A 23591-nucleotide genomic window follows, 5' to 3' on the forward strand; every position below is an offset into this window, starting at 1 on the left:
ACAACACCTCCACTGTTATCTGCTCCCAACTGAAACTATAAGTTCCTTTGACTAAAAGTTCTATTTCTAAAGAAAGAGAAGCATAGAAGGCCACTAACCTAGTCCAATACTGTCACTGAGCAGGTTAAGAGACTGAGACCCAGAGAGGGAATGTAAATTTATGTAAACTCACACAGCATCTACATTTCTTCTTCAGGCCCCTGTGAGCTGTTTGAGGGCACCATTCATGGTTTACTATTTCCTGTTAATATTCCAGATGGCAGCACAGGAACTCAATGAAGGTGGCTGGTGTGAATGAAAAAGTTCTTTTCTTTCAACAGTCTGAAGATGTCCCTCTTCTTGCTTACAGTTTCTGATGAGCAAGAAGCCACTGTAATTCCTATCCTTCTTCCTCCACAGCAAGGTGTTCTTTCTCCCCCTCTGGCTTCCTTCAGAATTTTCTCCAGCTCTGGTTTTCTGAAGTTGGAATAAGACATGCCTTACTATAGTTTAGGGGGGAGCGGTATTATGATATAATGGGAAGTACATATTTGGTCTTCATTCCTGGTTCCTGCCACAGAACCCCTAAAACTCTTGAAATTGCCAGAGTAACAGGAGTGCCTTGTTATTCATAAAAAGTTCTTTCCAACCATCCCTGAGTTAATGCTAATAAAGTGACTCTTGTGGACTCAGGGATAGAGCTTCAGGATAGGGTCTGCTTGCCACAAAGACCTGAGCATGATTAGAGGGTTGGAATTTTCAGTAGCACCCTCTTTGTTGACCTCCAGGGAGGACAGAAGGGTCGAGACTGAATCAACAATGGCCAATGATTGAGCCCATCATGCCTACATAGTAAAATCTCCATAAAGACCTCTAGACAATGAAGTTCAGAAAACTTTCAGGTTGGTGGACATACAAAGGTGCTAGGAGGGGAGCACCCCCACAGAGGACACAGAAGCTCTATCCCCTCCCCCCATTTGGTTATGTCTATTCCTGAGCTGTATCCTTTATAATATACAAATATAAGCTGATAATTGTAAGAAAAGCACTTTTCCTGAGTTCTGGGAGTTGTTTTAGCAAATTATCCAACCTCAGGGACTTGGGGTTGTGGCGCCCAAGAATTTATTGTTAACTGGGCAGAAATATGGGTAGCCTGAGCTCTCCATTTGGTTGGCATCTGAATGGGGACAGACTTGTGGCATTGAGCCCTTCCCTTATCGGTTCTACACTAACTTCAAGAACTGGCAGCAGAATTGAATTGCTGGACACCTAGTTGGTGTCAGAGAACTGGAGAATTTGTGTGAAAAAAGGAAAAGTGTATATTTGGCACAGGCGGTGGGGAGAACCCTCAGATATTTATCTCAACCCTCCTGGATGTGTGGCTTCATGTCTGTTATTAGTTTGGGAAAGTTTTCAGCCCTTATCACTTCAGATATTTCTTCTGCTCCTTTTTCTTCTTCTGGCATTTCAATGGTACATATGCTATAATTTTTCATATCATTCCACAGACTTTCTATGTTCTGTTCTTTTTTAAAAATGACTTTTTCTCTTTGCGTTTCAGTTTGGAAAGTTTCTGTTGATCTATCTTCAAGTTCACTGATTCTTTCTTTGTCAATATCAAGTCTACTTACCGGTCTGTCAAAATTACTTTGCATTTTTGTTACTATGTTTCTGATTTCTAGCATTTCCTCTTTATTATTTCTGAAATTAAATCTGCCTGCTTACATTACCCATCTGTTCTTGCATGTTGTCTAATTTTTGAATTAGAGCTTTGACATACTATAATTCATTTAATTTCCTTGTCTGATAGTTCTAACGTCCATGTTGTTCGAGAATCTAGTTTTTGCTTATTGCATTGCCTCTACAGTACTTTTTCTTACCCGTTGGCATGTCTTGTAATTTTTTGTCAAATATGGGACAGGTCATATCAGTTGACAGGAGTTAAGTGGGCCCTTAGGGTGATGATTTTTTATTTTTTTATCACAGTAACTATATTGAAGGCAGAGGGTAGCATTATCTTCTACAATAAAGCAATAAATATTCTTGAACTTATTAATCATTAATCTCTGTTCAAACATCTCTGTTTGGTCTCTGTTAGGTCTCTGGTCTAAAATGTAGAGTCACTGAGTTAGTTTCTCAGGTTACACTAATTTATCCACATTACAAACTAGTTGCTTTTCCTGTAACTCGACATACAGATGCTTGGTAAAAAAATTCTCCAAAACTAATTCCTTTAAGTAGATGAATCTGGCCCAATATTTTCAGGCCACTATAATGTCATTTAGGACAGTACATTGAAATGCAGGAAAATTTTAACTTCTTCACTATTAATTATCACAGACTATTTTGAGAAAAGATAATCAGCTCCATATTTACAACATACGTGCTTATAATTTTTAAGTAATTTACGACAGGGAAGCCTATACAATTGAGTTCTTATGACTTTGTAAGTCCTGATAAAGAAACAATGGTTCCCCTGTCTTCACTAAGCCAGTCGAAGTTAAGCAACAAGTCAGCCAGCTCTGAAATGTTCACATCACAGATTCTTACATGTAAAGGTCAAACATGTAAAGACGACCTTTTGCTTCACTGACTTTTGGCAAAAGGATCATAAACTGACAAAAGAAGTGAGAAGGGCAAGATCAGAGAAAGGCTCTGGCCAGCTTCTTTCGAAGTCACCTCTCAGCTGGAGACGAAGAAAAGGCCAGAGAAGAAAGACATGGAACGTAAACTCACTGTTGCTCAAAGGCACATATACATGCTGATGAAACCCCTAATTTCCTTCCTGGCCATTAGTGTCCTCAATCCTGTTCAGTCATCCTCCTGTTGTAGTATCACTATTAAAATGTGCTCTTAAGAAGGAATATAAATCCCTGAGGGAAGGATTTCAGCTATAATTGCATTAGAGGGAGCAAGCCTCATTATGAATATGTAGACATCTCTTTTCAGAGAATTCTCTAGAACCTTCACTGAGTCAAGCAACACCTAAGATACAAACCTAGACACCAGGCAGATAAAAACTAACTTTTTGTTCTTTTATTAAATTGAGTGGTAGAGTACATGAGAGGACTCTTTTGCCAAGAAAAGCATAGGAACGTGGTTCAGTATCATTTAACAGACATGAGCCCTACAAGTACTTTTGGAACCAGGTCAAGACACATTCTCCTACACTCATATAGCAACCATTTAGCACATCACCACTTTCCCTTCTCAAACCTCAAGCTGGGTGACTCTTGTCATTAGCTAAAAGCCGCATCATGAAGTTAAACAACAAAATGAAACATCATGTGAATTGACACCAACATAACTGCAGCAGGAATGCAGATTCATCATGGAAGGAACTATTCACCAAGCACGAAACTAGCTCACGAAGCTCTTCCAACATAAGAGATTTAAGTAATTAATCCATCAAACATTTATTTAGGTGCATATAATATATAAAGCACTGTGTTAGGATCTAGGGTAAAGAACTAGGGGAAGAATACAAAGATAGCTGAGGTGTGGCAATCTGTGGATGAGGGTCTGATTGGATTAAGAATCACAGAGAAACAGCACTTGAAGTCAAATGCATTGCTTAGCTCTTATTAAAATTGCTAAATGCTGAAACACTTTTTTTTTCCTATAGGAAATCCATGGATTTTTTTTCTTCCAGTTTTGATGAGATATGATTGACATATAGCATGGTAAAAGTTTAATGTGTGCAGCATGATGATTTGACTTATATACATCATAAAATGATTATCACAGTAAGTTTAGTGAACACTCATCATCTCATCTGGAGAAGGAAATGGCAACCCATTCCAGTATTCTTGCCTGGAAAATTCCATAGACAGAGTTGCCTGGCGGGCTACAGTTCATGGGGTTGCAAAAGAGCTGGTCAAGACTTAGCAGCTAAACATCATCATCTCATATAGATACAAAATTAAATAAACACTTTTTTCTTGTGATAAGAACTCAGGATTTACTGTTAACTTCCATGCATAACATACAGCAGTGTTAACTGTATTTATCATGTTGTACATTACATCCCTAGTATTTATTTATCTTATAACTGGAAGCTTGTACCTTTTGACTGCCTTCATCCAATTCCTCTTCCCCCATTCCCCAGGTCTGGTAACCACAAATCTGATCTCTTTTTCTATGAGTTCATTTGTTTTTGAAGTCTAATGGACCTACAATACCATGTTAGTTCCTGTTACACAACATAGTGATTCAATATTTCTATACATTTCAAAATGATTACCGTGATATCTAGTTACGATATGTCACCTTACAAATACATTTCATAGATATTGACTATATTCCCTACACTGTACATCTCATGCCTGTGACTCATTTGTTTTGCAACTAAAAGTTCGTACCTCAATCTCCCTCACCTATTTCTTTCCTCTTCCCACGCTTCCCCCCCAACCCCATCAACCACCTGTTTGTTTCTCTTTGAGTTTTCTGTTACCTTCAACTCAAGAGTCCCATTTGAGGGGGTCTCGTCAACTAATGTATTTGTGGACAAGAGGAGAAAAAGAAGAAATATCAGCGTCAGCAAGCATTCCCTGGACTCCACCCTCTACAGCCATCTCTAAGCAATGAATGGTGAGTGCAATAATGAACACATAGCCTGAACCTATGAGCACAATAACCACCTTCATTCAACAGCACTGATTCTGCTATTTTCAGGTGGAAACAACTGGATCCAGTGTTCCGACAAAGTAAGAGTAAGGTCCTGAAACTGTGGTCCCTGACTCTCTGGTTTACCAAAGAATCAGTACTAATGAGGAAAGGCTAGTCACTGCTGAAATAGACCTCAAAATATATTATGGCTCAAACTCCTTAGAACGTTTTGTCTGCAGAAGGGGATGAATGAAGTCTTCCTGTTCTTCACACTGAAACAGGGACTCAAATTGCCAGGCTCTGCCATTTTTATCAGGGTCATTCCACTGACTAGAGCTCAGTTACATACTGTGCTTAAATGCAAAGGAGCTTGGAAACTGCATTCTTGCTGCAGGCTGGGAAAAGGGAAATGTGGGGCTTCCCTGGCAGTCCAGTGGTTAAGAATCCACCTGCCAAAGCAGGCGACACAGATTTGATCCCTGGTTGGGGAAGATACCACATGCCACAGGGCAACAGAGCCCATGTGCCATAACTACTGAGCCTAAGGGCCACAACTACTAAAGCTTGCACACCTAGAGCCTGTGCTTTGCAACAACAGAAGCTGCCACAGTGAGAGGCCTACACACCACAGCTAGGGAATAGTCCCTGCTCACCACAACTAGAGAAAGCCTGTGGACAGCAATGAAGACCCAGCACGGTCAGAAATACATTTTTTAAAAAAGAAGAGGGAAATGTAGATTTTGGTGAGTAGCCAACAGCCTCTGCCCTTGTATTTAATGACTGTGCCCTCCCTTTCAAGCTTTCCCTTGCCCTCTGAGGATATGTATGGATGCATGACTACACACGTCTATAAATGAAACTCTATGCAGTAAACTTTTGATTCCATCTATATAATAAATGGCAGGGAGCCTCATACAAAGATGGGTGACCATTTATTTAGAAGGAACGGGAATAACCTGATATTAGGACCCAGGTGATGCAGCACATAAAGAAGCTTTGCTTAGCTTCCTCCAAGAGTCACCCTCAGACAAGGGAGATAAATCCTCCCATGCCCACACTTCCCTTAGGGACCTTCTCAAAATCCACCCAAATAATATCCTCATGAGGGGCTCATCTCTGAGCTGGCAGAATACTAGTACAGTATATGATTCCCCTCAAAAGGAGTAAAATGCTAAGTATTTCCTTGAGACCCTCAATGATTCCGTTTTCTGGCTAAGAACCATCATGCCTTAGAATCAGCACTAGAAGCTGACCTTTTTCTCAGAGCAATCTTTCACAAAGAAAGCGTATTTCACTTCAAAGGCATTTTACACATTCAACAAGGGATAGAAATCATGTTGCCCTGGAATTTGGACACCAGGCAACTGCTAACCCACCACTCCGAGGTTAGTTATCCCACACCCCCTCCAAAAGCAGCTAACTGAAAACCATGTCTCAGCAAAAGGAGAAACCAGCATATGTCAGGGCTTTCCTAGGCTATCTCAAATGTGCCATCACTGATATGCAAATAATCTACTCTATACAAATATACTAGACTCTACACTCTGCTAGCAAGGTGTACATGTGATTTATCGTGTTATTCTCCACAATGCCTTGTCTAGATGCCATCATTCAGTAAACAGTTGCTGAGAGAACACCATCATTTTTAAAATTTGTCATCCCTAAGTCCTCTCCATGTGTCCACGTGAGGGCTGCCAGTCTGGAGGACTCATCTGTATGACTCACTCTGTACACAATCTTGCTAATAGGTGTGAGACAAATGCCTTCCAACTGTGACAGTGTCAATGCTGGTGGTGACATGATAGCGCAATCGGTCACAACACATAAAGGACTGGTCTGTTTCATGCCTGTGGGGCTAATCAGTCACCGGAAGTAATGCAAGACACCATATGGTTCCCTCAGCTCTATTCCTACCTCCATCCCTGTTTTAATTTTCTCCAGGGCTCATATCATGAACATATTTAACTTACTTGTATGCCTTTCTCCCCATAAGAAGCTCTGTAAGGACAGGGAATTATGTCCATGGTGTCTAGCACCCAAAACAGTGCCTAGAACACCAGAAGTACTGAATAAACTTTTGTGGCAGGAGTGGATGAAATAAAGAAGATATTTGGATTCTTTCCTCCAAAATCTGAGGGTTTTAATCACCAAAGAAATGATGGCTGCAATGTTCCAGCATAGCTGGATTCTTTTGTCCTAGTCAGAACATCTCAGAAAAAGATCTCACAGACAACCCATTTGTTAGGTCATAAAGCAGGGCTTCTAGAAACCCAAGCTTTTACCATGCCATCTTAAAAGTCCCCACATAAACTGAGAATGGGCAGAATCTCCGGGGCGGAGGTTTAGGCAGCCTTTCACCAACAAGGACCACGTGTGCCTCACTCCCTTCCCCTTCCAGAGACCTGTCCGTGTGGCTAACACCAGGAACTGGGGCATGAAACCAGAGAGGAAGATGGGAAATTCCTTCTAATAGCTTCAGAAACAAAATTTCCTGAGTCTCATGTGAGCAAGGTGATCAAATCCTGGACCCAGCTCTACCCATGGGAAGTAGCCACAATTCATTTTTTAAAAAATTAAAAAAAAAAAAAAAACACAGTTCAAGTTCAAATTCTCAGCTTTCCAAACATGGCCATGACCTGATAAGATAAATTCCTTCAGGTTGTTTTAAAAAAATCATTGAATGTTATTATTCATTTGCCAAACTATTTCTTGATGGAACTTTAAAAATTTGCATTTTATTTCAATTTTGGCATGGGGAAAATAATGTCTATTGACAGTGATGAGCCTTGCTCATTCATTCTTCTGTGGACTCTCAAACAGTAATTAACACTCACAATGTAACAGTAAGAGAAATTATCAGCTTGAGGAAAATGTGTAACAATGATATTTTACACACTAAAACACTTTTGTACATTTTACATCTAAGTTTTTAGAATTCACACACTAAAGATACTGGGATCTAACAATTCATGAAAGAATGGCAAAATTTGCAAATCTCCAAAAGAAGAGTTGTTCTTATACCCTCAACCATAAAAATTTCCACAAAGACTCTATTCAAATACACTCTGGTAAAAAGGTTTGTGTCAACTTTTTTTTGTTTTTTTTTAAATAAGTACTACTCTATAGTCAGCCCACCAGCCAGCACTGGCTGTATTAAACCCAACACTAGGCATGGGGAATACTGAAAGTCAGATATACCTTCACTGAGAGTTACTGGATAGACTCATCAGCAAAATACAAAGGACAGACTGAGTGACAGCTAAGATCGTTTCCAGCAAATTTGTTTTGTTTTGACTTCAGAACAACTTCAAATGATTATAAAACTTTATGAGACACTGAGTTAAGGAAAGCAGCAATGAAAAATTGAAATCTCTAAATTAGGAGTTTGAGATTAGCAGATACAAATGATTCTATATCAAATAAACAACAAGGTCCTACTAATAGCAAAGGGAACTATATTCAACAGTGTGATAAACCATAATGGAAAAGAATATGAAAAAGAATATATATTTAACAGAATCACTTTGCTGTACACCAGAAATGAACATGACATTGTAAATAAGCTACACATCCATTTTTTAAAAAATTTAAGTGAAATTTTAAAATAGTTTGGTAAGCAGAAGATTCTTGATCACTGGTTTTTAATATTTGATGTTGTAAAACTTAAACATGTCTTCCTATCTTATTTCCTAGAGACGTTTTTCCTCTTAATTTCATTTGCAGATCACCTGAGTTTTATGCTTTTCCATTTTCCATTTTATTCTCAAGGCAAGAGAGAGAAAAGTTGCACAAATTATACCAAACTATGCAATAAACAATTAAACCACACTTTTCCCCCAAACCTAAGCCCCCAAATGTTATGTTCACATATCACGGAGCCTAATCACATGCATAGAAAAGCTTCTCCTTCTTTAGCCAACAAGCCCAATCCCACTCACTAAGGAACGTGGCATGACCACAGTGTCACATACTGTTTGAGAACTCACTCCAACTTGGCATTGATCCTCAACTACACAGAGCAGCTTTTCCAGTCCCATCGGTTTCTGTAAAGCACCAGCATGCAGCCTTTTCATGCAAAACTACATCACACACACAAAAAACTTGCTTCTAGAACCAAATCAAAATACTACACATTTGTACATAATATAGCATTAAATTTAAGCAACTGTGACTGCCACTATATGAGTTACAAATCACTTGAGGCCATCATTTATCTTTTCTGAAAGAGTGGCACTCTTCAGAGACAAATGCTGTTCTAATAGGCTATCCCCACCCTCCACAGCAGTCTAACTTTAGATGTGTTTTAACTCGAAAAGACCCAAAGGGTACAAAACCCAACTGCTCCCAACTGTGGCTCACTGAGCTTTGGGGAACAGAGAATAGGTCTTCAGAGTTTCAAAAGCACACTGAGAGAGTCTAAAATAGTCTCCATGTCCTCACAGAACCCATCAGTATAATCCATCCCACCTCCAAATGCACTCCTGAAATTCTGAATTCTCACCACAGAGATTTTTAGCCAAAGCAGTGGTCACAAAGAGTTCATACATTTTGGCTCACTTTGATGGATATTCTCCCTTAGACCTGAAGAGAGATTTATGGACAACTCCAAAATGGCCCGGAATTAGACACAGATAAAAAACAAAAATAATCTGGCCTTCATTTTCACTTCAATGAAATGATTCTCCAGTAAACTTGTTCAGGCAATTAAAATCAATTTCAATTTCCACTTCCTAGGCCTTGCTATTCTTTGTTCTTAAGAGAAAAAAGGACAGTAAGTAAACAAAACCTGAATTTTAAATCTGACTTCAAATTGCCTGAGGCTACTTCATACATAAGTAAATAAATATGTATGGCATAAACTAATAAATATCTCATGTTTTTATAGAGCATTCACCTACCTTTAACTCAGCCTTTTCGTTAGGACTGCACTTCATGGAAAACTCCACACACACAGCACCTTTCTTCCTAGTACTTCAAGGTCCTTATGAAGGAACAGAACTTTCTAAACAGGAAACCAAAGTGTAGTGAGGCGGGGCCATTTTCCTCAGTGACACCAGAATACAAAATTCCTAACATTCCCTAGCAGTAAGTTCAAAGCTTGCTTTGTCATATACCACATGCTCTCCATATGGAGATGGGTCCGTTCAGTGAATTGAACATAATTTTTTTTTCAATTTTTTTCAATTTATTCAAAATGACAAATATGAAAGAAAATAAAATTTTGCCATGACACTATGAAACCTACCTTTCCACTTCATACTCCCAACTTGCCTGTATTCTAAAACTATCTTCAGCAATGTCAATGAGATGACTCGGCTAGACCACCTGACTTTGCAAATCCATAAATCTAAACACAACAGGTCACCAAGAGCAGATGTTTAAATCACTTCACTGTGACAGATTTAATGATGAGAAAAAACACAAACAAGCCTCCATGGAAAATGAGTTTTCCCATAAAGACAAAAACTTACGTAGAACTCAAAATCTACTTTCCAGGAAAGAAACCTGTATTTCACTAAGAGCCCTGAGACTGTGGATGAATTCCTGGCCTCACTCCTCACCTGAACCCCAGAATGATGATGAAGCGCCTGACTGGTGATGTGAGCTTTGAACCAAGCTTCCTCCATGATGATACCTGACGCTGTCAGGGACCTTCTTACTTTTGGCAAACACTCAAGCACGTTACATAAGGTTTCTCCTCTCCCGTACACACGCTAGCTTCAGAAAGCCCTTTTGAAGGCTTACTTCCTTTTCTTATGATGGAAACTCTCCTTTGTGCCTGGGAAATAAGTCAGTGTAGTTCATTATCCAAGACAAGCCGCAGTGACCGAGAATGCTGAACAAAGCAAGAGTGACTGAGTTCAGCTCAACAGAGTGAGACAAAGGAAAGATTTTCCCGAGGACCCAGAGCTGCAAAATCCAGTGGTTTTAACTCGCCATCTTTCAGAGATTCATGTACTATTCAGTGATGGAAAAATTATCATTTTTTGTTTTTTAAATTTTATTGATGTATAATTGTCTTACAATGTTGTGTTCATTTCTGCTATACAGCAAAGTGATTCAGTTAAACAAATATATATTCTTTTTCCTATTCTTTTCCATTATGGCTTATGCAGGATATTAAATACAGTCCCCTGTAACATACAGTAGGACTTTGCTGTTTATCCATTCTCCGTGTAATAGTTTGCATCTGCTAATCCCAAACTAATGATGGAAAAACTGTAGTCCCAGGCTTCAGGCACCATTATTCAGCTTTGAAAATTGCAGGGTGCTTTCTTGTAGGATTTGATTCAACTAACTACAAGATGAAAGTTATTTCTAAGCTGCATGGTCAAGCAATCAATCTGACTCTGGGTTCAGAAATTAGTGGGGAACATTTAAGCCACTATTGAATTCCACAGGCCAAGCAAGCTTCTCTCCAGATAAGTGAAATCTTTCAAAGTTAACATGTTAATGAGTTACAACTGCATTTTGAATTTCCCTACTGTGACCAGAAAAACAGCAGATTTTGTGCATAATTTGTTATTATATCATGGAGCCACAGCAACCACTCATCCTGCCTCTATATCCATTTTTCCCTTTTTGAGAGCCATTCCACTAGAGAAAGAGAACTGCTAATTTTGCTTGGTGGCTCCTAAAATGTACCTGTCTGGCATTTCGGGCAGTGTTTATAGCTTCTAAGCTTCAATCAATCATAAATTTTGGACATCAGTGATTGTTTTATGGAAACAATCCATTGTTTATGGAAAAACTATGACATAAACATCTAGGTTCAAATTCTGGTTTTGCTATTTATTAGCTTTGAGATTTGGAGCAGATCACTCACACATAATAAAAAAAAGTTTCAAAAGTTGACTTAAAAAGGGAGCTGATTTACAAAGACAACAGTGATTCCATATATGTGGCAAGAAAAATGAGTCTAGAGCAACAATGGTCAAGTTATTTGGTTTTAGGACCCCTTTACATTCTTAGAGATTATTGAAGATTCTCAAGACCTTACCTTAGAAAATTTCAGGGAATATAAGGACATACACACCTATTCCAGGAGCCAAAAGGTAGCCTCTAGAAAACTCCAATAAATACATAAGAAAATAAAAGTAAAAGAGGTAAAGAATGTCTTAGGACTGTAATGAAAACTGTTTTGACTTCACAGATCCCTTCATAGGGTCTTAGGAGACCTCAGGCATCCTCAGATTACACTTTGAGAACCAATGGCCTTGAATATCTTAACATATTGAAAACAGGGAAGCTGTCAGAGATCACTAGAATCATATCAAAAGGATCCAGGAGCCAGCACAAAGGGACTCCTACTGGCCAAAGATGGGACAATTTTAGTGTCAGGAATAAACACAATAGGTTAAAACACCAGTATTTTGAATTTATGAATTCTTCATGAATTACATATCTGTTTCTCTTACCTTCTCTCAATGGCTACTTTTTATGAACATTACTAATTAGTTGGCTAATGGAGCCAAGAACAGTTGACCCTTGAACAACACAGGTTTGAACTGTGCAGGTTCATATGTATGTGGATTTCTTTCAATAGTAAATACTACAGTGCTACACAAGCTGTTGTTGGTTGAACCCACTGATAGGAAGAGCTGGACTATAAATTATAGGTCAATTTTCAGCTACATGAAGGGTCGGCACCCCCTAACTCCCAGGCTCTTCAGGAGTGAATTAACTACTTTAAAAACTGGTAAATAAAGGGAAAAGAATTGGGAATATTTTCCTGCCTTTCCCATATAAATTGTACCCAAGGAGAACCAAGTAGCTGATAAGCAGAGGTTACTCTTTATCAAAGTAGGCCAGCTAATAAATGAAGAAATGATGGAAATGAAGATTTTGAAACCGCTAATGAATTGATTAGGCAGTAAGGATCCCCATTAACTGTCCACATCTCTTTCTCACTCACACAACCACCCACACGGGGAACTAGTGTTAAATGCCTTCTGATCAGAGTACACAATACACCCACAGTATTCCTGAGCAAAAAAAAAAAAAAAGGAAAACAGAATTTGAGCTAGACTCTACATATGACTATCAACTCCCAAGAAATACAGTGGCTAGAGGAATATGTTAAATACAGAAACATTTAACTCCATGGGGTGTTACTGGCAAAAGCCAACCTATGGACCATAAAAAATGTTCTGGTTTGGCAAAAAATAAATTGCAAGGAATTTTCAAAAATAGTGAAGGGTGAACCTACAGACTAAAGGGCCTGAAGCAGCATGTCAATCAATTGCAATGTAAGGACTTTATCTGGATCCTGATACAAAAAAAACTGAAAAGAAAAATAATGAAGAAAATGGATAAATCTGAGCACCGACTGGATATTCCATATTCGATTATATTGTAGAAGTTCTTAAAGTATGATAATAATATGACAGTATTAAAAGGAAAAAAAGAATCTTTCAGAGATGTATGTAGAAATACTTACTAGTGAAATAATAGGGTGTTAGGGATTTGCTTCTACATAGTCCAGGGTGAGGGAAAAGAGGTTGAGATCTAAATGAAGCGAGATGGCTATAAACTGACCATTGTTGAAGCTGGGAGAAAGGCACATAGGGTCCATTGTAATGTTCTATTTCTGTGTATCTTTGAAATTTTCCACACCAAAAACTAGAAGCAGTCATGAAAACGCTGCTTGTCTTCTCCATCAAGTCTGTGAGCTGGGAAGGCAGGACTTCTCTGCCGCCCAGCAGTCAGCAGCCTGCAGCCTGTGTTGGGGCCACCCCGCCACCCCAGTCGCCAGCTGACCTGTGGCAGGGCAGGTTCAGCAAAGGAGCCCTGGGCCCGCTGTCTCTGAATCCGAGGCATCTTTCCAACAGAGCAGGAAATAACACTGCATTTACAGTGTGATCCTAACCGAGAAACAAACAAAAACTCAACACAGAAAAAGGTAAAGAATACACATGAAAACGGTAAGTTTTTTTCCCTTCTCCTGGGTATAGGAACTGTGGGAATATGCTTTTCCTTGCTTCTGTTTCTCTGAATTTTCCAAATGTTCTGCAATTACAATATTAGTTTGAATGTGGAAGGAAACCTAATAAACTATTTTTCAATCATCTACAGTAGCAAAACTCTATAGATAGCTGTTTTTCACTAGTAAGAATACTTTATTTGTCATATCCCTGTGATCCTATCCATGGCTCAGATAAAGGAAGAATATTATAATAATGAAGAAAATATTTTAAACTATCACTGAGGGATTTTTTTTTTTAAGCTAAGTTATGAAGCAACAGAAAAATGCCCTTTTTTATATTTGGGAAAGGGGAGATACCCTTCATTACCTTTTCCTCTATAAAATAAAGGAGAGATACTGTTTTTTTAAAAAATCATATCTGGACAACCTATCCCAAGAAACTTCTTGAGATTCTTCTAAAACCTCAGTTTCAGCATAGGAAGCTGGGGGCAAAGAGGGCTGTCTGGGACCTAACGAAAGGCCTTCTGTCCAAATACTGGACTGATCTGGAGATATACATCTGTAATTATCTATGTATCTGTACATCACCACCACCCTCCCCTCCCCCACCCACCCCACTCCTTTCCATCAGTTCAAGGAGGCAAAAGGAAAAGGCAGTGTAATGCCAAGATTCCACACCTGGTAACACCATATTCTCTAAGGGAAGCTGTGTCTCACAAACAAAAACAGATTTTTCTTTTCTAGACGAAATGTGCCTTTCAGATAACGATTCTTTAAAAAGTAGGCAAGACCTTTGAATCCTAGGCCTGCTTCAATCATTTCACTTTGAAAATAAATGAAAGAAATATGTGCACCCGTATCTATTAATAATTGAACATGAAAAACAGTGGAAATTTGGCATGGGTAATTGTTATGTTTTCCATACGGGTCTAATTAAACTTGATTTAGAATGCACACTGCCTTTTTTTTAACCCTGCTATTAAATAAACAAACAACAACAACAAAAAAGGCTGAAACTGCCACCTCTCTTGTGCTTTATATATACTGTGGGAGGCTGTACTCAGAGCGAGGGAAAAAGTTAAAATGACTCAACATATAGCTCTGTAACCTTGAAATTAAGAGCATGAGCCTTTGACTAGATTGCCAAGGTGAAAATCATCAATCTGTCATTTATAAGCTGCGTGACTTTGAGTAAGCTGTTTAACCTATCTGTGCAGCATGGGTTCCTCTTGTATAAAATACACAGTGGGAATGTCATAGAGCTGTACTGAGATGTCCTGAGATGAGAAATGGAAAAATGCTTAGGACAGTGCCTAACATATACATGCTCTATAAACGTCACCTGCTATTGCTATTATGACCTAATACACTTTTTTTTTTAATTCTCTCATCCCCTCTTATCCCTTTTTCCAATTCTTTAGCCTCATCAGTGAATACTGTAATCTATTTTAAACCTGGACTCTTCTATTTCCCCCAGAGCAGAAATTAACATTTTCTCTAGGAAAAAAACAAAAAAGCAAAAATAAGGATGGAATTATATTTCCCTTTAATTTGTCCCAGTCATGAGTGGTAGCAGATTCCTAACTCCCTGAACCTTAGCAATACCCAGAATTTAAGAGAGTAACTCCCTAATCCCCACAAATTTCTCTGAATTGGGGATCTAATTTCCAATTCCACCAATTTTCTCATGGCTCTTCTGAGAAAAGAAGTCACTCAGGCAATCCATAACAATAAGAATGATGGGGGGAAATTTACATGATTCTAGAGAAAGGAAGACGAATCTTAACAATATTCACATGTCACACACAGCCCTGGGCTTTCCCGGTGGCTCAGCGCGCACAGAAACCACAGTATTCTGGCCTGGATAATGCCATGGACTGTATAGTCCATTGGGTCACCAAGAGTCAGACATGACTAAGTGACTTTCACTATACACAGAATTTACTGAAAAGAAAATTCTAGTGTGCTGTACTGAAAGGGAGACTCCTGGATTGTGACATAGGACATGAAAAAGGAAAAGAAAAAAAAGCCCCAAGATCATTATATTCCAGGCTACAAGAGTGGGAAAGGGGAGATGGAATGAGATTCACACACGCTCTAGTCTCTAAAACCATGGGAACTGGCATGAGAGCTAAAAGCAAAGTTAGTAAGTCTTACATTGAAAAGAAATTGGCAGATAAAGGAGATAAAGAAATCTGAGGTAAGTGCTGCCTAGATGTACAGTGTATAGTGCTGAGTAAGCAATAAAAGGCTGATTAGCAAATGATATGAAATAGTCCAGTAACTGTACTTTCCTGGTGGTTCAGATGGTAAAGAATCTGCCTGCAATGCAAGAGACCCAGGTTCGATCCCTGGGTTGGGAAGATCCCCTGGAGAAGGGAATGGCTATCCACTCCCATAGTATTGTTGCCTGGAGAATTTCATGGACAGAGGAGTCTGGCAGGCTACAGTCCATGGAGTTGCAAAGGCACAGTCAATGGCCTAGGTATCTCTGATTGTATATATTTGCACCCACGCTGAAGTGCATGTAATGAGACAAATCTTTTATTCACTAGAATTCTCAGAAAATAGGAAATACGTATTTGTGCTCATTGTTAAGGTACAAAAGTTAGGACTCTTCTTTGTCCCATCATTGCCCCTATGTGGGCAGAACTTTGATGTTCAAGAGAGAAAGATTATGAAGGAGGGGTAGAATCAGTAAAGCTGGGGAAGATCACACACATTAAACTGCAACCTTTCGAGTCTTCACAAGAGGCTACTGGATAGGATGCAGTTTCCTGGGGAAACTGGTGTGGGAGGAAGTATTGTACTCAAAACACACATGAGTCTGAGTGACAGAACGTCAAGACACAAATGCTCAGCAGCAGAAGGAAGGTATGAGCAAGAAGACACAGGAATGGGTGCAATCACAAAGGCTCTGGGTTGAGCCAAGTTTAACTAAACATCTCCAAAGGGCAGAGAAAACCAGTTGGTACTCAGTCACCAAGATAACAGGTTGATGGTATAAGGAAAGGATGCAAGTGCATTAAAAGGTTGAGATTCCATGGGGACCTAAAAATTATGGGTGGCCCTAGGCCATCATGCTTTGTCATCACTGTGCTGCATTTTTTTTTATATTTCTGTTTTATTCTCACATCCTTCCTGCAGTCTATACAAGCAGGACTCCCAGAAGTTCTGATATATCTCAGATCGCCGCCCCTACTAGGAGCTCCTCACTTGCCTCACCTCAGTCCTTACACAACTAATGCTGAGTGCCCAATCCCAGGCCTCGGCAGCGATGACCTAGAACCTGAGTTCCCACAGGATCTAGAGGCCTCCCTGAGCCCAGAGTCTTCTCTCTTTTCCAAATGCATTGCCAAGTTGTGACGTCTATTATGGGAAGTGGAAGTATGAACGGCTCACTCGTGTCTGACTCCTGAGCAACCCCATGAACTGTTGCCCGCCAGGCTCCACGTCCATGGGATTCTCCATGCAAGAATACTGGAGTGGGTTGCCATTTCCTTCTTTAGGGGATCTTCCCAACCCAGGGATTGAATCTGTGTCTCCACATTCCAGGCAGATTCATCTGAGCCACTGGAGAAGCTCTCATTATCCCTAGATTCCCACTCCCTATTGGTTTTCCAAGTACTGACCCAGAATTTAATTTAAAGGAGCAAACACAGTGGCTGACCATTCAACAGGAGCAATGTGGTGAAATATCAGGGGTCAAACCGCTAATTTTATGCTACTCTGACATCGTCACCCAAGGTTAGGGCACCTGCAGACACCATCCCTTCCTTCTGTTTTTCTACATTCTTCCCTCAAGAGTGATTTTTCAGAGTCACATACCTTGGTCGGGCAGGAAAATCCTAGTTTCAGTGTCCAGAGGGCTTCATCCCGGTCCCACTAAGCCAATACAAATGATGGCCCCAGGGGCAGTCACCAACCTTTTCTAGGCCTCAGTTTCCCTCTATATAATATTTTGGAGGCTGACAGGTACTTCCTGCCAGCTCTAACGCCCTATGATTCTAAAGTCTCTGTTTATGCTTTGCACTCAGTAGACAGAATTGCCATGACATGAAAATCCTGAGGTTCAATTCATGTAGGAGATAAGTTCTTACTTTATAAGCTTCTTTAATGTGGGATCTTTCTGACCCAGCCACCTAGACCTAATATGAATAGCTACCATTAATAGCCTACCCTGTGCCAGGCAGTGTTCTTGGCACTTTACAAGCTCAACCGAGACTCTCCTAAAGGATCTTAAGGAAGAAAGGGCTCCGTGGCTACAATTTAACTCCCTTCTGCTCTGTTGAGCCCAAAATGTAATGCTTGGTAAACTTACACCTCATCTCCCACTCCATAAGCTTTACAATATGGTTTTTCCAGTAGTCATGTATGGATGTGAGAGTTGGACCATAAAGAAGGCTGAGAGCCAAAGAATTGATGTTTTTGAACTGTGGGTACTTCAAACTGTGAAGAAGACTCTTGAGAGTCTCTTGGACAGCAAGGAGATCAAACCAGTCAATCCTAAAGGAAATCAATTCTGAATATTCATTGGAAGGACTGATGCTGAAGCTCCAATACAATGCGAAGAACTGACTCACTAGAAAAGACCCTGATGCTAGGAAAGAGAAGGGGACGACAGAGGATGAGATGGTTGGATGGCATCACCGACTCAATGGATATGAGTTTGAGCAAACTCTGGGAGATAGCAAAGAACAGAGAAGCCTAGTATGCTGTGGTTCATGGGGTCACAAAGAGTCAGACACAACTCAGCAACTGAACACTACCACTACCAGCTAGTAAAGACGTACACAGAAGTACAGGAGAAATTAATAAGCCACAAGAAGACTTCTCTTGAGAATGAACTAAGCTTTTCAAAAAAAAAAAAAAATTCAAAAGAACAAAGCAGGTGGTTTAGCTATTTTGAGAGCAGGAAAAAATGATCAAGGCAGGGCCGAAACTATTGCTTGGGTAAAACAGTACAAAACAGCAGATGTCAAGGACATGCAGAGCTCATCAGCAATGCTTTGTTCTCTTTTTTGGAGGAAAATGAAGCAATCCTTAAAGGCCTGAAGTCCCAGACAGTAGAACCCAAGTCTCCAGACTCTTGAATACACCAGGATCTAAAGGAACTTGCAGACTGTTAAGACTTGAGTTGGATAAAGTGATTCTTGTTTTGCAAATTGTTTGAGGGGAAAGAAAAAAATCTAAGGTCTCTCACAAACTTAACAGTCTATAAATCAGTGGGAAAGCTAACTTATTAAGATACAAAAACAAGAGACACAAAGGAATCACAAAAAAGAAAGAGCTAGCATCACATTATACTTGACTTTGGCCTCACTGGCAGGGAAATAATGGATGAAAGATGAAGGAAAGCAAAGAGAAGCATCGGGATGGGACAAAGTATGGGAAAGAGTGGGGATGAATAAACAGGCTCCTTGGGAAAGAAAAGGAAACAGACCTTCAGAGAGCAGAGTGGTGGCTGGTTGGCAGCAGAGTTGCTCTGGGCTGTAAAACCCTCCACTCCGTAACAGAGCTCTGAGGGGTAGGAGACTTCTGCTATTACTCCTCACTGTCCTCAGCCTGCAAACATGGACCCTCCTGCCCCATGCTCTGTCATTTACCTAATCTTTTCAGAGTCAGTGATGAAGAGATGCTGCATCCGAAAGCCTACATGCTTCAGTTTTGTTTTTTTCTTAAGACTCTAGACTTCTTGCATCCTGATTACTTGGAGGATTTTCATCACAACCTTTGACTGTTTCAAGATTGTCGGATTTAGCATCTTATTAACCCCAAACCCAAGCACTTTGTTTTTCCCCTGCTTGGTGAGCCTTCCAAACCCTTTTCCCTCTTAAGTATCAGCAACGCTGGCTCCTATGACTTACCATTCAGAGATGTATCTTCTTGATCTCTCAGACTACTGCTTTAAACTACCGACTGGTGAGCTTGCACGACTTCACTTAACTGCCAAACCACGACACACATTACAAATGATGACAGATGTTTCTGATATAGCTTCCTACTTACACATACCCTCCCTTCAAAGCAGAGAGAGCCACAGGGATCAAGTTAAACTTGACCTCTTAAAAGTTTTGAGTACACCCTCAGTCACCTTCAGAAGCAACACGACTATGGAAGGCAAGTGAGCACCAAATCATTCCGGCAATTTGATGAATTCAAGAGGTTTAAATGAGTTACATTTTCTGTACTAAAACAAAATGACTGACAGTTTTCCTAATATCACTCTTTGGTCATATTGCAAAAACAGACGTAGGCTCCAAACTGCTTCAATATACTCTTTCAGTGGAATCTCCATTGAAATCAAAGGGAAGGAGATGAAGAGGAAATGGATAACCTACTCATATTAAAAACAGCAACCCAATTACAAATGATGCTGAACCCTGGCCCAAATCTTCCTTTCCTCTCTTAGTTCTGCAATGAGCAGGGGAGACCTGAATATCCAAAATCCATCTGGCTTCCCTGGTGGCTCAGATGGTAAAGCGTCTGCCTGCAATGCAGGAGATCTGGGTTTGATCCTTGGGTCAGGAAGATCCCCTGGAGAAGGAAATGGCAACTCCCTCCAGTACTCTTGCCTGGAAAATTCCATGGATGGAGGATCCTGGTAGGCTACAGGCCGTGGGGTCACAAAGAGTCTGACACTCTGATCTGTTCCCTTGCCTGCCTCACCTCCATCAAAACCTCTCCTGCACTCGCTTGACCCCATCACCCAGCATCCCGCCTCTGACTACAACATCCTCACTTAGGCTTCCTTAGTAAAACCCCCTTCATTGTGATCATCCATTTGGGCCTCAACTGAGGTTTCATTTCACATCCCTCCTCACTCAACTTCCTTTCTAAAGGCCAACATCTCCAAAGAGCACCTCCATGACACTCTCATCAAGTGCCCTCAACTTACCGTGCTCAACCTTTTGTCCTTTCTCTTCTGCCAAACCCTGGCCTTAGCAGATGCCTACAGTAGCTCTGTCTGTGCCCAGAACTGAGCACCTGGGCACTGGAGAAAGTCACCTGACATTCACGAGCACCAACCACAAACAAGTCCTCTACAATGCTGGGTGAACCCACCCATGCATTCTCCAACTTTTACTTGACTTTCACCCCTTCTGACATTGACACCATCATCACCACCTAACAGAAATGAAACCCATGGACCAGTAACCTCCTGTTATCAGACTAACTTACTTCCAGTCTTCAGCTTCTACCCTTCTGCTATATCCTGTTCCCTCCTCTCATCCAACGTCAACCTCTCTACAGGCTTTAGATCCCCTCCATCTCACCTTCTCAGACTCGCATAATCAGTTACCCCTTGTCTCTTCTCTCTATCTATTCAGTCAACTTCTCCCTTTCGACGAGATCCTTCCCATGAACACTTCAACATACTCGAGTCCTGTTTTTAAAGCCTTCCACTCTCAACCTCAAATGTCTCTAGCTAGTGCCTTATTTCTTTGTTTCCTTCACAGGAAAAATAAAGATTGTTCTTCTTGGATATGTCCCATTCATTTTTCAACCCATTCCAACCTGGCGTGGCTCCCCCACTCCCTGAAACAGCTCCAGACCAGATCAATAATGATCTCTTCATTGCCAAATTCAAGTGAGAATTTTTTTTTCCATTCTTTATCTCATTTGACATCCTGACAGTATCTGGCTATGTTGATCAATCTTTCCCTGAAATACTCCTTACTATGGACGACTCAGCCAATGCTCTTTTCCCTGCCGCCATGGTTTCCTTCTCTTTGCAAGCTTATCCTCGTCTACCTATTCTTATAGGGTTCAGACTCTTCAGAGCTTAAACCTAGGTCCTCCTTCCCTTTTCATTCTGTAGTTAGTTCAGTCACTCAGTCGTGTCTGACTCTTTGTGACCCCATGAATCGCAGCACGCCAGGCCTCCCTGTCCATCACAAACTCCCAGAGTCTACCCAAACTCATGTCCATCGAGTCAGTGATGCCATCCAACCATCTCATCCTCTGTCGTCCCCTTCTCCTCCTGCCCTCAATCCCTCCCAGCATCAGGGTCTTTTCCAATGAGTCAACTCTTCACATGAGATGGCCAAAGTAGTGGAGTTTCAGCTTCAGCATCAGTCCTTCCAATGAACACCCAGGACTGATCTCCTTTAGGATAGACTGGTTGGATCTCCCTGTAGTCCAAAGGACTCTCAAGAGTCTTCTCCAACACCACAGTTCAAAACCATCAATTCTTCGGCACTCAGCTTTCTTCACAGTCCAACTCTCACATCCATACATGACCACTGGAAAAACCATAGCCTTGACTAGACGGACCTTCGTTGGCAAAGTATCTCTGCTTTTTAATATGCTTTCTAGGTTGGTCATAACTTTCCTTCCAAGGAGTAAGAATCTTTTAATTTCATGGCTGCAATCACCATCTGCAGTGATTTTGGAGTCCCCAAAAATAAAGTCAGCCACTGTTTCCACTGTTTCCCCATCTATTTGCCATGCAGTGATGGGACCAGATGACATGATCTTAGTCTTCTGAATGTTGAGCTTGAAGCCAACTTTTTCACTCTCCTCTTTCACTTTCATCAAGAGGCTCTTTAGTTCCTCTTCACTTTCTGCCATAAGGGTGGTGTCATCTGCACATCTGAGGTTATTGATATTTCTCCTGGCAATCTTGATTCCAGCTTGTGCTTCTTCCAGCCCAGTGTTTCTCATGATGTACTCTGCATATAAGTTAAATAAGTAGGGTGACAGTATACAGCCTTGACATACTCCTTTTCCTATTTGGAAATAGTCTGTTGTTCCATGTCCGGTTCTAACTGTTGCTTCCTGACCTGCAGACAGGTTTCTCAAGAGGCAGGTCAGGTGGTCTGGTATTCCCATCTCTTTCAGAATTCTCCACAGTTTATTGTGATCCACACAGTCAAAGGCTTTGGCATAGTCAAGAAAGCAGAAATAGATGTTTTTCTGGAACTCTCTTGCTTTTTCGATGATCCAGTGGATGTTGGCAATTTGGTCTCTGGTTCCTCTGCCTTTTCTAAAACCAGCTTGAACATCTGGAAGTTCACAGTTCATGTATTGCTGAAGCCTGTTTTGGAGAATTTTGAGCATTAATTTACTAGCATTGAGATGAGTGCAATTGTGCGGTAGTTTGAGCATTCTTTGAGACTGCCTTTCTTTGGGATTGGAATGAAAACTGACCTTTTCCAGTCCTGTGGCCACTGCTGAGTTTTCCAAATTTGTTGGCATATTGAGTGCAGCACTTTCACAGCATCATCTTTCAGGATTTGAAATAGCTCAACTGGAATTCCACTAGCTTTATTTGTAGTGATGCTTCCTAAGGCCCACTTGACTTCACATTCCAGGATGTCTGGCTCTAGGTGAGTGATCACACCATTGTGATTATCTGGGTCATGAAGATCTTTTTTGTACAGTTCTTCTGTGTATTCTTGCCACCTCTTCTTAATATCTTCTGCTTTCATTCTATAACAGCAGCTAAAAGCCAACTACCCACAGGGACAAGCAAGTCATATAATTAAGTGAAACAAAGTCAACTTTCACTTTCCTCTCAGGTCAACAATTTAAAACACAGCAAGACTTCTCTAGGGGTACAGTGGATAAGAATCCACCTGCCAATGCAGGGGGCACAGGTTCAATCCCTAGTCTGGAAGATCCCACACACCACGGAGCAACTGAGCCCGAGTACAATGACTGAGCTGCTGTAGCCCGCACACCTAGAGCAAACGCTCCGCGACAAGAGATGCCAAGGCAGTGAGAATCCCGTGCACCGCCAAGAGTAGCCCCCACTCACACAACTAGAGAAAGCCCATGCACAGCAACAGAAGCCCAGCACAACCAAATATAAAAAATGAATACATAAATAATTAAAAATAAAAACAGCAGAACTGGCAGGATAACTGGCAACAGATCCAAGGCATCAGGGTGAGATCACAACAGAGAGAGGTACAGACTAGAATAAAGTGGAGGGAAGATACTCCTTCTACAACAATTACTTTGTTCAAGCCCAAATCCTGATCTACGAATGAAAATTCACAATTTTTAAATCTTGGCAATTAAGATTTCTTTCTGGTGCAAATAAAAGAAATCCTGAGTTACACCTAAGGCA

The 23591-nt window shown here is 40.6% G+C and overlaps 1 protein-coding gene across 2 annotated transcripts in view; it reads right to left on the reverse strand.

Moving 5' to 3' along the window:
- Positions 1 to 23591, reverse strand: part of STXBP6 (syntaxin binding protein 6) — a 265606-nt gene that overhangs the window by 218942 nt on the left and 23073 nt on the right. Inside the window, exon 1 of one of the 2 annotated variants that reach the window (XM_061159044.1) lies at positions 9486 to 9504. The exons of the other annotated variant lie outside the window; for it this stretch is intronic. The gene's annotated coding sequence lies outside the window, so the exon portion shown is untranslated. Of the gene's footprint in view, positions 1 to 9485; positions 9505 to 23591 lie in introns of those variants that run through there. 2 annotated transcript variants of the gene reach the window in all.

The sequence above is a fragment of the Dama dama genome, chromosome 13, assembly GCF_033118175.1.
Source record: "Dama dama isolate Ldn47 chromosome 13, ASM3311817v1, whole genome shotgun sequence".
Classification (NCBI taxonomy): Eukaryota; Metazoa; Chordata; class Mammalia; order Artiodactyla; family Cervidae; genus Dama; species Dama dama.